Source organism: Anomaloglossus baeobatrachus, chromosome 5 (assembly GCF_048569485.1).
Source record: "Anomaloglossus baeobatrachus isolate aAnoBae1 chromosome 5, aAnoBae1.hap1, whole genome shotgun sequence".
In the NCBI taxonomy this organism is placed as follows: Eukaryota; Metazoa; Chordata; class Amphibia; order Anura; family Aromobatidae; genus Anomaloglossus; species Anomaloglossus baeobatrachus.
Genome location: NC_134357.1, coordinates 520,980,969 through 520,993,623, shown reverse-complemented (window position 1 = coordinate 520,993,623; position 12,655 = coordinate 520,980,969). Strand labels below are relative to the sequence as shown.

General features: G+C 51.6%; 1 pseudogene; it reads right to left on the bottom strand.

Moving 5' to 3' along the window:
* LOC142312878 (uncharacterized) overlaps nt 1–12,655 on the bottom strand; it is a 259,596-nt pseudogene that overhangs the window by 71,620 nt on the left and 175,321 nt on the right.

Sequence of the window (12,655 nt, the reverse complement as noted above, 5' to 3'; positions counted from 1 at the left end):
CTCTCCTCTTCCCAGGGCCTGTGCACGCCGCACAGACTCCTCGGGAATGTGATTAGGGAGCACGCACACCTGCCTTCTTCTTAAAGGGTCGGCACGCCATATCCCAGAGAGAGACACTAGGTATTTAAGGCATCGTCCCTCTAGAGGAGTTGCCTGTGCTACACTTTTAGTTAGAAAGTCTTCTAGCTAGTTGTCAGTTCCCGTGCTCCTGTCCCATTACCGAGTCAGTCTTCTCATACCAATGGATGGATCTATGTGATGGCTTGTTTTTTGGATGCTAAGGTTAAATATTGCTTTTTGTTCCTTTTTTGTATATAGACAATGTCACGGTTTTTATTGCACTTTTTCGTACAGTTGCACTGACAGAAAAAACACAATTCTGGCATTTAGACTTTTTATATTTTGATAAATTAAATTTTGACAAACACGACGATACCAAATATCATTATGTTGGAGCAGACGGAGACGCCATGGGGCAGACGGAGTCACCATGTGCTCTGTCGGGCACCATTTTGAGGTGAATACACCTACTGAAGGTGGAAACCCAGATGTAGTCTACTATGTCCAGTAGACGTACACTATATGCCGAAAATGGTTCACCGTCTGCACCATTATAGTCAGTGGCCCATCGGCGCATACGTCCGAATCTCGTTTTGCAGGGAAAGTTTGAACGTAAGCCCAGGAGGGACCATTGAACGTGAGGAACAACGCAATGTGAATGCGCCCTAAAACAAGACTGAACACAAGACCTTAGCCATCTACACATCATAGGCAAGGTAAGAGTTTATGACACCTTCTCTCCATCTACCTGATGATCCAGAGAAACATCAGGATCTTCTTGTTTACAGTCCTGTGAAAGAGGACGAGGACATCTCTCTGGTGTTCTCCTCCCACTGGATAGAACTGGAGGAGACAAATACAGGGACTGAATTCATTCTTTACATACAGATAATTATAGGACATGTGTATTTAGTATAGTCTATTACCTGGTGATATGAGGGGCTGGGGAACCTCCATCATGATGTCTTTGTACAGATCTTTGTGTCCTTCCAAATACTCCCACTCCTCCATGGAGAAATAGATAGTGACATCCTGACACCTTATAGGAACCTGATACATACAATGATACCGTCATCCCCCGATCCCTTCATAGCGTTACTGTATAATGTCCCAGCATTCCCAGCAGTGTCACCTCTCCAGTCAGCAGCTCAATCATCTTGTAGGTGAGTTCTAGGATCTTCTGGTCATTGATGTCCTCATGTATCAGGGGGTGAGGTGGAGGCCCCGTGATTGGGCTCAGGGGTCTTCCCCATCCCTCAGACACAGGGTCCTGACAGCGCTCACTAGAGGTCTTCTTCACTACTGTGTAATCCTGGATATGGAGAGACACAGTAATAAATCTCACTACAGACATTTCCAGAGTCCTCACCTCTCCAGTTCTGTCCATCTGTTATTCCCATAGATAAGAATGATGTAATGTGACGTCATCAGAATCTCTCACCTCTCCAGTAAGCCGGAAGAGCATCTCTAGGGTGAGGTTTAATATCTTCTCCACCGTCTTGTCCCTGTCTTTATCCATGGTTGAAGAGTCAGGAAAATTCTCTTATATAGATGAACTTCACTGAGAGAATCCGATATCATAAGTACCTGAATGAAAAGATGAGCTGATATAACATCATAAAGAATCCCATATAATAATATAATTACTGGAGATAATAAGAAGAAACACATTAGAAGACAAAACATGTAGATGACATATGCTCTCTTTTTATATGAACTGGATAACTTATTATGGCAGCTCCTCAATGCTTGAGGTCAAAGCAACATGACATCTTTATATAATGGCTACAGCTAATCACAGCCACTGGAGTAATGCTAATATGTATGGCATGTAACCTCTGTAGAACTACAATGGGCATGTGTGGTATATAATGGCGGGATTACTGAAACCGATGTTAAAGTTGGAGCAATGTAATCAGAGACTAAGGGCGGCTTTCCACACTACGACATCGCTGGGGTCAAATCGAAAGTGACGCACATCCGGCGTCACTTGCGATGTTGTAGTGTGCAAATCCTAGATGATACGATGAACGAGCGCAAAAGCGTCGTTATGGTATCATCGTTGCAGGCTCCGACATTTCCATAATGCCGGTGCCGCGACAGGTACGATGTAGTTCCTCGCTCCTGCGGCCGCACACATCGCTGTGTGTAAAGCCGCAGGAGCGAGGAAAATCACCTTACCTGCCGCCGGCGGCTATGGAAGGAAGGAGGTCGGCGGGATGTTTACATCCTGCTCATCTCCTCCCCTCCGCCGCTATTGGCCGCCTGCCGTGTGACGTCGCTATGACGCTGCACGACCCGCCCCCTTAGGAAGGAGGCGGGTCGCCGGCCAGAGCGATGGTCGCAGGGCAGGTGAGAGCATGTGAAGCTGGCGTAGCGATAATTTTCGCTACGCCAGCTATCACAAGATATCGTACCTGCGACTTGGGCGGGGACTGTCGCGTGCGACATCGCAGCATCGGCTTGCGATGTCGCAACGTGCAAAGCCCGCCTAACAAAGGCCATGGAAGCAAGAGAGTTGAAGTCATGAGGGAATTACCACATATTCAGCTAGAAAATCCAATCACATGATTTGTTCCATCTCTCTGATGTGCCTAGGTAAGTAAATTAACCCCTTAAAGGGAACCTGTTAGGTGCAATATGCACCCAGAACCACGAGCAGTTCTGGATGTATATTGCTAATCCCTGCCCAACAGTCCCTGTATACACTAGCATACATAAAGAGAAAAAGTATTTCTAAAGATCCTTCATTATATGATAATGAGGCCAGCAACCAGTCGCAAGGGCGCTAATTCCCTTGGCTAGTCGGACCCCTTAGCATGTAAACACACCCCTGTGGGCGTGCTAACATGCTAATTAATGCGCAGCGTCAGAGGCATGGTCAATCTCACGACTCTCTGCTGTCTTAGTGACCGATGCTGGATTTTGGCTCAGAAGCCAGGTGTATGAGTCCCGGCTTCAAATTGGTGTAGTGTGTATGACCGGAAGTCCAGGGACGTTCTCATCTTGAGCACTGAGGCGAAAACCAGCGGTGGCAGCAGAGGTGCGAACGACCATGCCTCGGACGCTGTGGGCATGCTAACATGCTAAGGTGGCCGACTAACCAGGGGAACTAATATCCTTGTGACTAGTCCCTGGCCTCATTAGCATATGATAAAAGATCTTTAGAAATACTTTTTTAAAGATCCCTTTATCTAGGTTACTAGATACAGGAACTATTAAGTAAGGATTAGCAATATTCCCCCAGAACAGCTCGTGGTTCTGGGTGCATATTGCACTGGATAGGTTCAGTTTAAAAGGAATCTGTCAGTAGGAACAAACCTCCTAAGCTGTTTATATGGACATGAAGGTCATGGAAAGTTGAATAAAATGATGACTTTGTAGCACCAGCGTCCTTGTACTGCTCAGACTCTCCAGAGTAGAGATGCTGACTTACCGGTGCGGCCAAGTTCTGTCCTCCCTCGTTGCCATCCATGTGATTCTCTGCTCTCTCCTCCTCTTTGGGTACACCACACAGGCTCCCCAGGAATGCGTTAAGGGCGCATGCATGCACACCTGCCCTCCTCTTAAAGGGTCAGTGTGCCATTTCTCGGAAATGACTCTAAAGACTGCTTTACACCTTACAATTAATCGTGCGATCGCATTTGCGATCGCACCCGCCCCATCGTTTGTGCGGCACGGGCAATTTCTTGCCCGTGTCGCAAAATGCTGTTGTGGCGCCCCTGACCTGGTCAGGCACCACTGAGTACTGCACCCATGCTGGGGACAGTACAACACAGGTAATCCAGAAGGCTGACTGGGGTGTGGTACACAGGCGCATAGTGATCAGGTCTCACACATGTACCTTTGAGAGGACCCCTGGGGATCCCAGGAGGGGGAAAAGCCTTCACCTTCACTGGAATAGTGGAGGGGGCCAAAAGCCTCCATCTCCACTCAAGGGGTGTGGTAAGAGAGTCTGGTTGCTAGGTGGCGTAGGCAAGAACAGGAGAGGAGGAGCAGTGAGCCAGGCAGTGCAGAGTCCAGGGAGCTCGAGTGAGGAGCAGATCCCGTGGGCTGCTGTAGTCTGACAGCGTCCGCGCAGTGGCTACCGACGGGGGAGAACGGTCAACTAGGAGTGCTACCCGAAATCCATCTTCAGCTAGAGAGAGAGCAACGGAGTGGGAAGTAAGGAGACTGCTAGAGAGTACCAGGCCCAAACGGGCGGCAGATCCCGAAGCGGAGATAGATCCAGCTTTCTTTTGCTAAACCTGCCGGTGTGGGGCTCTCAAAGCCCACGCCACAACACCACAAAAGCCGCAGCCACGTAGCCACAGTTAGGGCCCATAGGTCACAGGAGGCAAGCAGCTGGAGTGATCTGGTCCAGGCGACAAGCAAACGGCAACTGAAGGGGAGTGAGGCTTCAGCAACTTCCCTGGGTGACCCCCATAGGGACTAAAAGTCGGGGTTACCCCAAACCACCAAGGGCTAAGGAAGGCGAGTTAGTAGTCACCCTCACAAGTCAGCCTGAAGGACACCTGGTTCTCACTTGGTTCATCCCAGCTACGCCCGGGTCACTCACCCTGCCATCAACTGTGAGTAAAAACCCTGAAAGACATCCTGCCTGTGTTGAGTCATTCTGCGCCTTGTAGTTCTACACATCTACACAGGGCCCTGGGGCTTGCCTCACTCTCAGGAGGCTACTACAACTGGCTGCACCCACCATCAGCCCCAGGCATCCCTTAACCTGCAGTGGCGGTCCCCACTGACCTCAAATCTGAGAGTGGCGTCACGACAAACTACAAAGAAGGTTTCCTACCTGTGACCAGACAGATCCATCTACGTGGAGTCCCTGAAGGTAATGCACCGACACAGCGTTTGCGGGGCTCCACATCTGGCGTCACGAACAGGATAAGGACTAGACCTGTTGAGACAGGTGACCATGTGCCTGGGCGGTCCGCTTGAAAAATTGGAAGCGCCGCCATATTGCCACCATGAAAAGCGCGCTGAAAAACAACAGCAGCCCGCGCTGGAAGAAGTTACCGCCCACGAAGAGGTGTGGCTACCCAGAGATCCCCTGCAGAGTTCTGACCTCGCTTGTGAAGAGAGCGGAAGCGCGCAGAGACGGCGGGAAGGAAAGGGAGCCACAAGCCTGCTGCTGCAGAGAGAAGAAATGGAGTCCAGACGTGGATACCCAGAACCAGGCTCTGCTGCCTGGTGGTGCCGGGAGCTTGCTATCTTCTGCGATCAGCTGGAGGCCAGGATTATACGACAGCTCAGTGAGGGACGCACGGAGCTTCTGGAGATGGCTGCGGCGGTTCGGACCTACGAGGAGGGAGCCGCGCGACGCATGCCAGATCGAGCGGCGACGACTCAGATCCCAATGGTGCCACCGATGGGTGAGTCCAGAGTTGCCCCGGCCAGCGCAAGTGCTCCGACCCCTGCTGCTACGACCGCGGTCCCAGAAGAAGCGCCTGGCGCGGCGACGCTGAGCGAGGCCGCAGCCACGCTAGGTGCGGCCCGCCAAATCCAGGCCGCCGCAGCGACACCCCGCCTGGCCCGCAAAGGTCCGACTGCCACGGCGATACTCATCCGTGCCGCAGGTGTGACGCTGACCCAGGCTGCCACCCTGCTGAGCCCAGTCCGCCAAGACCCCACCGCAGCAGCGACGCTCGTCCGAGCCGCAAGTGAGATGCTGAACCAGGCCGCAGCCCCGCCAGGTGCGGCCCGTCAAGCCCCGATCACTGCAGCGACGCCCAGCTCCACCTGCACGGACCCCATTGAGGATGCGACGCCAATTCAGACCGCGGCTGCAATGCCCAGTCCGGCCCGCCAAGAACTGGCCGCAACAGCGACGCAGATCCAAGCCCACGCCACGCCAGGCTCGGCCCGCACAGACCAGGCCGCCGCCATGCCAGGCGCGGCCCGCCAAGACCAGGCCGCCGCAGCGATGCCCTGCGCGGCCCGCCAAGAAAAGACTACATCACCATTTATCCCGGCCTGCAGGGCCAGAGCAGACACCGCTCCCCAGTCTAAGGAAGTCCCTACTAGGAAATCCCTGGTAGGTGAGGACCCCGCATACTGGCAGCTGAAGGCTGACCTGGAGGCCAAGTTCCCACAGGAGATGGTGGACCAGTACATGCTCCCTCCGCACACCCCTAAGGCAACCCCTGCGGCAACCACGCCGAAGAGTCCACCGCCTGGGCCAGCTGAGGAACACTCATCCCCAGCGCTGCCACGACCAGAGTGCAGCGAAGAACTAAGGGGGAGGGGAGGCCAGGAAGCTGAGAAGCTGACTCCAGAGCCAGCAGCAGTGCTAGTCCCAGAGCCGGAGATGCTGCCATATTCCTGCTGGGACGAGGAAGACCTGACACCTCCTGCTGAAGAAGACCTGCCCAACCGCCCCACCTGGGAGCTTGTAAGCTGTACTTCGCAGAATCCAGCCCGCAAGACACGGCGCCGAGGCGGTAGTACAAAGTATCCTCCAACATCACAATCTCCTGAGCAGAAAGACGAAGTCACCGCCAGAGACCTAGAGGAGAAACGGTTCCTGAGAAGGTTCAAACCCCAGATCAGAGGACCCCTGCGTCGAGGAATTGTCGAAGATTTCAGCCTCAAATCAGGATACGGCTTTATAGTATCACCTGGTGTGAAGGAAGGGATTTTCGTCAATCGAAGGGATGTGAGAGCCCATTTGCCCAGAGGACACCCTGGAAGAAATTTGAAGATAGGAGACTCAGTGGAGTTCACTATGCATCAGGGAGAAAGAGGCTGGTATGCCCTAGATGTTGCACCATGTCCTAGAAGTCCTTGCAGAAGCCCTGCAGTCACAACAGAAGATGAAGACAGAGACACTGAAGAAGAGGAAAGAAAGGATCAAGAAACAGACGATAAAAGCACAGGAAGTAACAGATGCCCCAGCCCTACAGGCCCAAGCCCTGGTAAGGAGGAAACAGGAGCAAAGTTCACATAAAGCAAGAAGAAAGCATGCAGCAAGTTAAAGTTTTGAAAAGTTTGAAGTTTTGCAACGTTTACGTTTAAGTATGTGCCCACATAAACTTGTGTGAGAAAACCATAAACCTTAAGGCTATGAACTGGCTATAGCCACAAACTCTCGCAGTGTAAATAGTTACACCAGAGGCACCACTACCAGAGTCAGCCTGTTTAGGGGCTTGGCTCGTCTGCAACCAGGAGGAGCCCGTCCGTATATAGGGCCTTGGCTCACCTGCGACCAGAGAGCATGCCTGTTTATGGGGCCTGGCTCTCCACCACAAAGAGGGTACCTGGTCAGCACCAACTGTGGAGGCCGCCTCTGCATCCTGCCAGAAGAGGCTGAAGGCGCGACTCCACCAGGCCAGGTATACCCTGAAACTACCAGACCAGGAAAGCCGCCTCAACATCCTGCCAGAAGTGGCTGAAGGCGCGGCCAACGTGAGAGGGTCTGGGTGGTTAACGGACTTGTGGGTGGAGGGTGGTGATGTATGATAGCTGGTGGTCTTAAAATGTTTTACCATGTTTTAATGTTTTATGCATTTTAAAATGTTGTCTTGCAGCCCGAGGACGTGCTGGTGATAACTAAGGGGGAATGTGGCGCCCCTGACCTGGTCAGGCACCACTGAGTACTGCACCCATGCTGGGGACAGTACAACACAGGTAATCCAGAAGGCTGACTGGGGTGTGGTACACAGGCGCATAGTGATCAGGTCTCACACATGTACCTTTGAGAGGACCCCTGGGGATCCCAGGAGGGGGAAAAGCCTTCACCTTCACTGGAATAGTGGAGGGGGCCAAAAGCCTCCATCTCCACTCAAGGGGTGTGGTAAGAGAGTCTGGTTGCTAGGTGGCGTAGGCAAGAACAGGAGAGGAGGAGCAGTGAGCCAGGCAGTGCAGAGTCCAGGGAGCTCGAGTGAGGAGCAGATCCCGTGGGCTGCTGTAGTCTGACAGCGTCCGCGCAGTGGCTACCGACGGGGGAGAACGGTCAACTAGGAGTGCTACCCGAAATCCATCTTCAGCTAGAGAGAGAGCAACGGAGTGGGAAGTAAGGAGACTGCTAGAGAGTACCAGGCCCAAACGGGCGGCAGATCCCGAAGCGGAGATAGATCCAGCTTTCTTTTGCTAAACCTGCCGGTGTGGGGCTCTCAAAGCCCACGCCACAACACCACAAAAGCCGCAGCCACGTAGCCACAGTTAGGGCCCATAGGTCACAGGAGGCAAGCAGCTGGAGTGATCTGGTCCAGGCGACAAGCAAACGGCAACTGAAGGGGAGTGAGGCTTCAGCAACTTCCCTGGGTGACCCCCATAGGGACTAAAAGTCGGGGTTACCCCAAACCACCAAGGGCTAAGGAAGGCGAGTTAGTAGTCACCCTCACAAGTCAGCCTGAAGGACACCTGGTTCTCACTTGGTTCATCCCAGCTACGCCCGGGTCACTCACCCTGCCATCAACTGTGAGTAAAAACCCTGAAAGACATCCTGCCTGTGTTGAGTCATTCTGCGCCTTGTAGTTCTACACATCTACACAGGGCCCTGGGGCTTGCCTCACTCTCAGGAGGCTACTACAACTGGCTGCACCCACCATCAGCCCCAGGCATCCCTTAACCTGCAGTGGCGGTCCCCACTGACCGCAAATCTGAGAGTGGCGTCACGACAAACTACAAAGAAGGTTTCCTACCTGTGACCAGACAGATCCATCTACGTGGAGTCCCTGAAGGTAATGCACCGACACAGCGTTTGCGGGGCTCCACACTGTAACCCCCTGTCACACGTACTTACCTTCCAAACGACCTTGCTGTGGGCGGCGAACATCCACTTCCTGAAGGGGGAGGGACGTTTGGCGTCACAGCGACATCACACAGCGGACGGCCAATAGAAGCAGAGGGGCGGAGATGAGCGGGACGTAAACATCCCACCCACCTCCTTCCTTCAGCATTGCCGGCGGCCGCAGGTAAGCTGTGTTCATCGTTCCCGGGGTGTCACACGGAGAGATATGTGCTGCCCCAGGTACGATGAACAACAGGATGTGCGATTTTTAGAAAATGAGTGACGTGTCAGCGATGAACGAGAAGGTATTTCTGCTCGTTCATAGCTGTCACACACTACGATATCACTAACGATGCCGGATGTGCGTCACTTACGACGTGACCCCGACGACATCTCGTTAGATATATCGTAGCATGTAAAGCCCACTTTAGCCTATGGCTGAGCAACACTAGGTATTTAAGACATTCTCCCACTAGGGGAGGTGCCTGCACAACGCCTTTAGCTAGTCACAGTCAGTCTTCCAGTCTGCTAGCTAATTGTCAGGTCTCTTGCTCCTGTCCTATTACCCATAACTGAGTCAGGCTTCCCATACCTATCTGTCTCTGCTGTGCTCACCATACCTGTCTGTACATGCCTCCCTGTCTGCCTCAGCCATCCCACCTGTACCTGCCTGCATTTGTGTCCATACCTGAGTCCGTCTCCTGTCCTAGGGGTCAGTTGCCACAGTCTTGGTTATAGCCATGAGAGTGGTACCTGGCATCTGCCTCAGAGCAGGTGCTTACTTAAGCCCCCCCCCCCTACGCTGTGGTCCAGTTGGTTCACTCCTGCTCGCCGTCTCAACATTAGCGGTGAGCGTGACAACCTTGATATCTGTGATCTGACATCTTTTTCCAGAAAATTCCACCTTTTTCTTAATATGTAAATGAGGTGTTAAGATCTATGGGTGGGATACAGATCTCCCTGAGTATCTGCCTCTAGAGGTTATTGTAAATGAAAGAGGGCAAATTACCAGTGTTAGACATACATATCAGGAGAGCAGACTGTCAGTTATTACATGTCTCACCCTGGAAATGACGCCTTTCAGAATTTAGACATTTGTAAAAACAAATTTGGTCTATATCAAAATTTTCATCTTTCCATCAATGGACGGATCTATGTGAGGGCTTGTATTTTGGATGCTGAGGTGACATTTTGCTTTTTGTACCTCTTTTGGATATAGACAACATCCCGGTTTTATTGCATTTTTTCATACAGTTGCACTGACAGAAAACACAATTCTGGGGTTCCAAACATGGCGACACCAAATATCATTATGTGGGGAAGGCGCTAAGGAAAAAAATCCCAAAATACAATAAGGGAATGGATTTTGTTTTCTACTAATTAATTATTTACAGGAATCATAGAAATTTACAAAATATCTCACATGTAAGAAAGAAACAAAAGCCCCAGACAGCGACATTCACAGAAGGGTCATACATTAATCAATACATGACAAATATAAATGTTACAGTTCATGGTAAGTGAAAAGGGCCAACAATGAAGGGGTTAATGCACCCAGTAATGGGGAATCTCCACATACCTCCACCTGCAGAGCCGCACACTAGATATATGGGTGAGCCTAGAATGTATGGGCTCCTTCTAGGTTAGTGGCTGTTCTGTGTTTACAGGACCTGTGATGATGTCACATGGAGGGGAGGAGTCAGGGGGTCACATGATCAGCTCCTCAGTGTATACAGGACTGCTGTGCTGGGTGTCATGGAGCTGTATGAGGGGAAGGTTATGTGTGGGGTCAGGAGGGGTTTACAGTGTGGATGTAGCAGAGCCGTGTGTGTACGAGGTGTATGGAGCGGAGCCGTGTGTATACAAGGTGTACGGAGCAGAGCCGTGTGTGTATGGTGTGTACGGAGCAGAGCCGTGTGTGTACGACGTGTACGGAGCAGAGCCGTGTGTGTACGACATGTACAGAGCTAAACTATTTGTACAATGTGTACATAGCAGAGCCACTTGTGTATTTTCTTTAAAGAGCAGAGCCGTGTGGGGAATATGTGAACGCAGCAGAGCCATATGTTCATCGCAGAGGCAGACAATGAGTCCTTCTGTGGAGGAGTCACTCCTCCAGACTGGCATGTCATGTTGGTCAGAAGTCCCTGCAGCAGCTCTTGGCATTACTGGTGGCTAAGCTAGGATATTCTGGAGTTAGTCTCATCCTGTCCCTCTTGTACTTGTGCACAAGACGCTACCTGCGGGCCCTCTGTTTCCTTTATCAGTGCCATTTGCTCCATGGCCACACATTGGGATGGACTTTATCACGGACCTGCTAAAGGTCCTCTGGGTGCACTGTCATCTGCGTTGTGATGGACAGGTTTTCAAGATGGCCCATTTTAAGCCGCTCGCTGGGTTACCGTCTGCCTTGGTTCTTGCTGAGCAATTTTTCCAGCATATCTTCCTGTTACATGGTCTTCCTCTCCACTTCGTGTGTGATAGAGGTTTCCAGTTTACGGAGCGGTTCTCGAGAGCCATCTGCAAGATGCTGGATGTCACTTTTTGTCTGCCTACCATCTGCAGTTCAATGGCCAAGTGGAACGTTTAAACCAAGTCCTGATGAACTACCTCCTCTATTTCGTCGATGAGCACCACAGCAACTGGGTCAAGCTTCTTCCGTGGGAGGCGTCTTCTAACAACAAACATGTGAGTGAGTCTTCCGCCAAGTCTCCGTTCCATGTGGTTTATGGGCAGCAACCCAAAGTTTCGTGTCCTGTGGTGTGTTCCTCCGGCAATCCAGCAGCCAATACCCTCGTGAAGTCCTTCTCCAACATCTGGGCAGAGACCAAGTCTGCTCTGTATGTAGAGACACGTGGACAAGAGATGCCTAGATTCTCCTTCCTTCCAGCCTAAAGACAAGATATGGCTCTCTTCTAGATACGTCTGCCTTAAGATGCCATCATACAAGTTGGCTCCTTGCTTCATCCGTCCCTTCGAGGTGCTCCAGCGGATCAACAAGGTATCGTACAAGTTGAAGTTGCTGCCCACTGTACACATTCCCAACTTCTTCCACACATCTATCCTCAAGTCTGTTCTCCTGAGTCTGTTTCACCAGGATCCAGGTGTCTCCTCCCCTCCTGTATGTGATGTCGATTCATTTGAGGTTAAGGCTATCCTTGGTGAGAAATGGATCCGAGGTAGGATCTACTATCTGGTAGATTGGAAGGGGTTCGGTTCTGAGGAGAGGTCTTGGGAGCCAGAGGAGAATGTTGATGTCCCCCCTTCTCCTTATCAGATTCCTGAAAAAGAGGGGGCGCCCGGTCCCGGCGCCCACGTATTCTCTCATGCCTCTTGGGGACGCCGTTCTCCTCACCTTTCCAGCAGGCCCATGCTCCCCGTTCCTGCTCCGGGGACTGCTGAAGCCTCCTCCTGCTTCCAGGCCATACGCAGGTCTTCTGGTAGTGCCCAAAGAGTGCCCATGGCCATGCCCCCTTTCTTAAAGGCCCAGCGTCCTATCACTCGAAAGTGACCCTTGAAGTTAGCCATCACCCTGAAGGTATTTAAAGCACTCTCTCCTTAGGCGAGATGCCTAAGCAACGTTGTCTATCCATAGTGCATTGCTAGTTCTCAGGTCCCATACCCATTACTGTTACCTCCTCCAGGGGAGTCCGGTGTATGGCTCAGTGGGTCCACTCCCAGACGCACGCCGACCCTCGGCGACCATAACAACTATAAATAAATCTCTCTGTAATGACTCTATATAATATGTTTTACTTTTTGTATTAAATGATAATCAAATGTATTGAGATGCGCTCGTATAAGCAAATCCAGAACTCTACAGCAGGGCTATCATATATGTAATAGTGAACCCTCAGTACC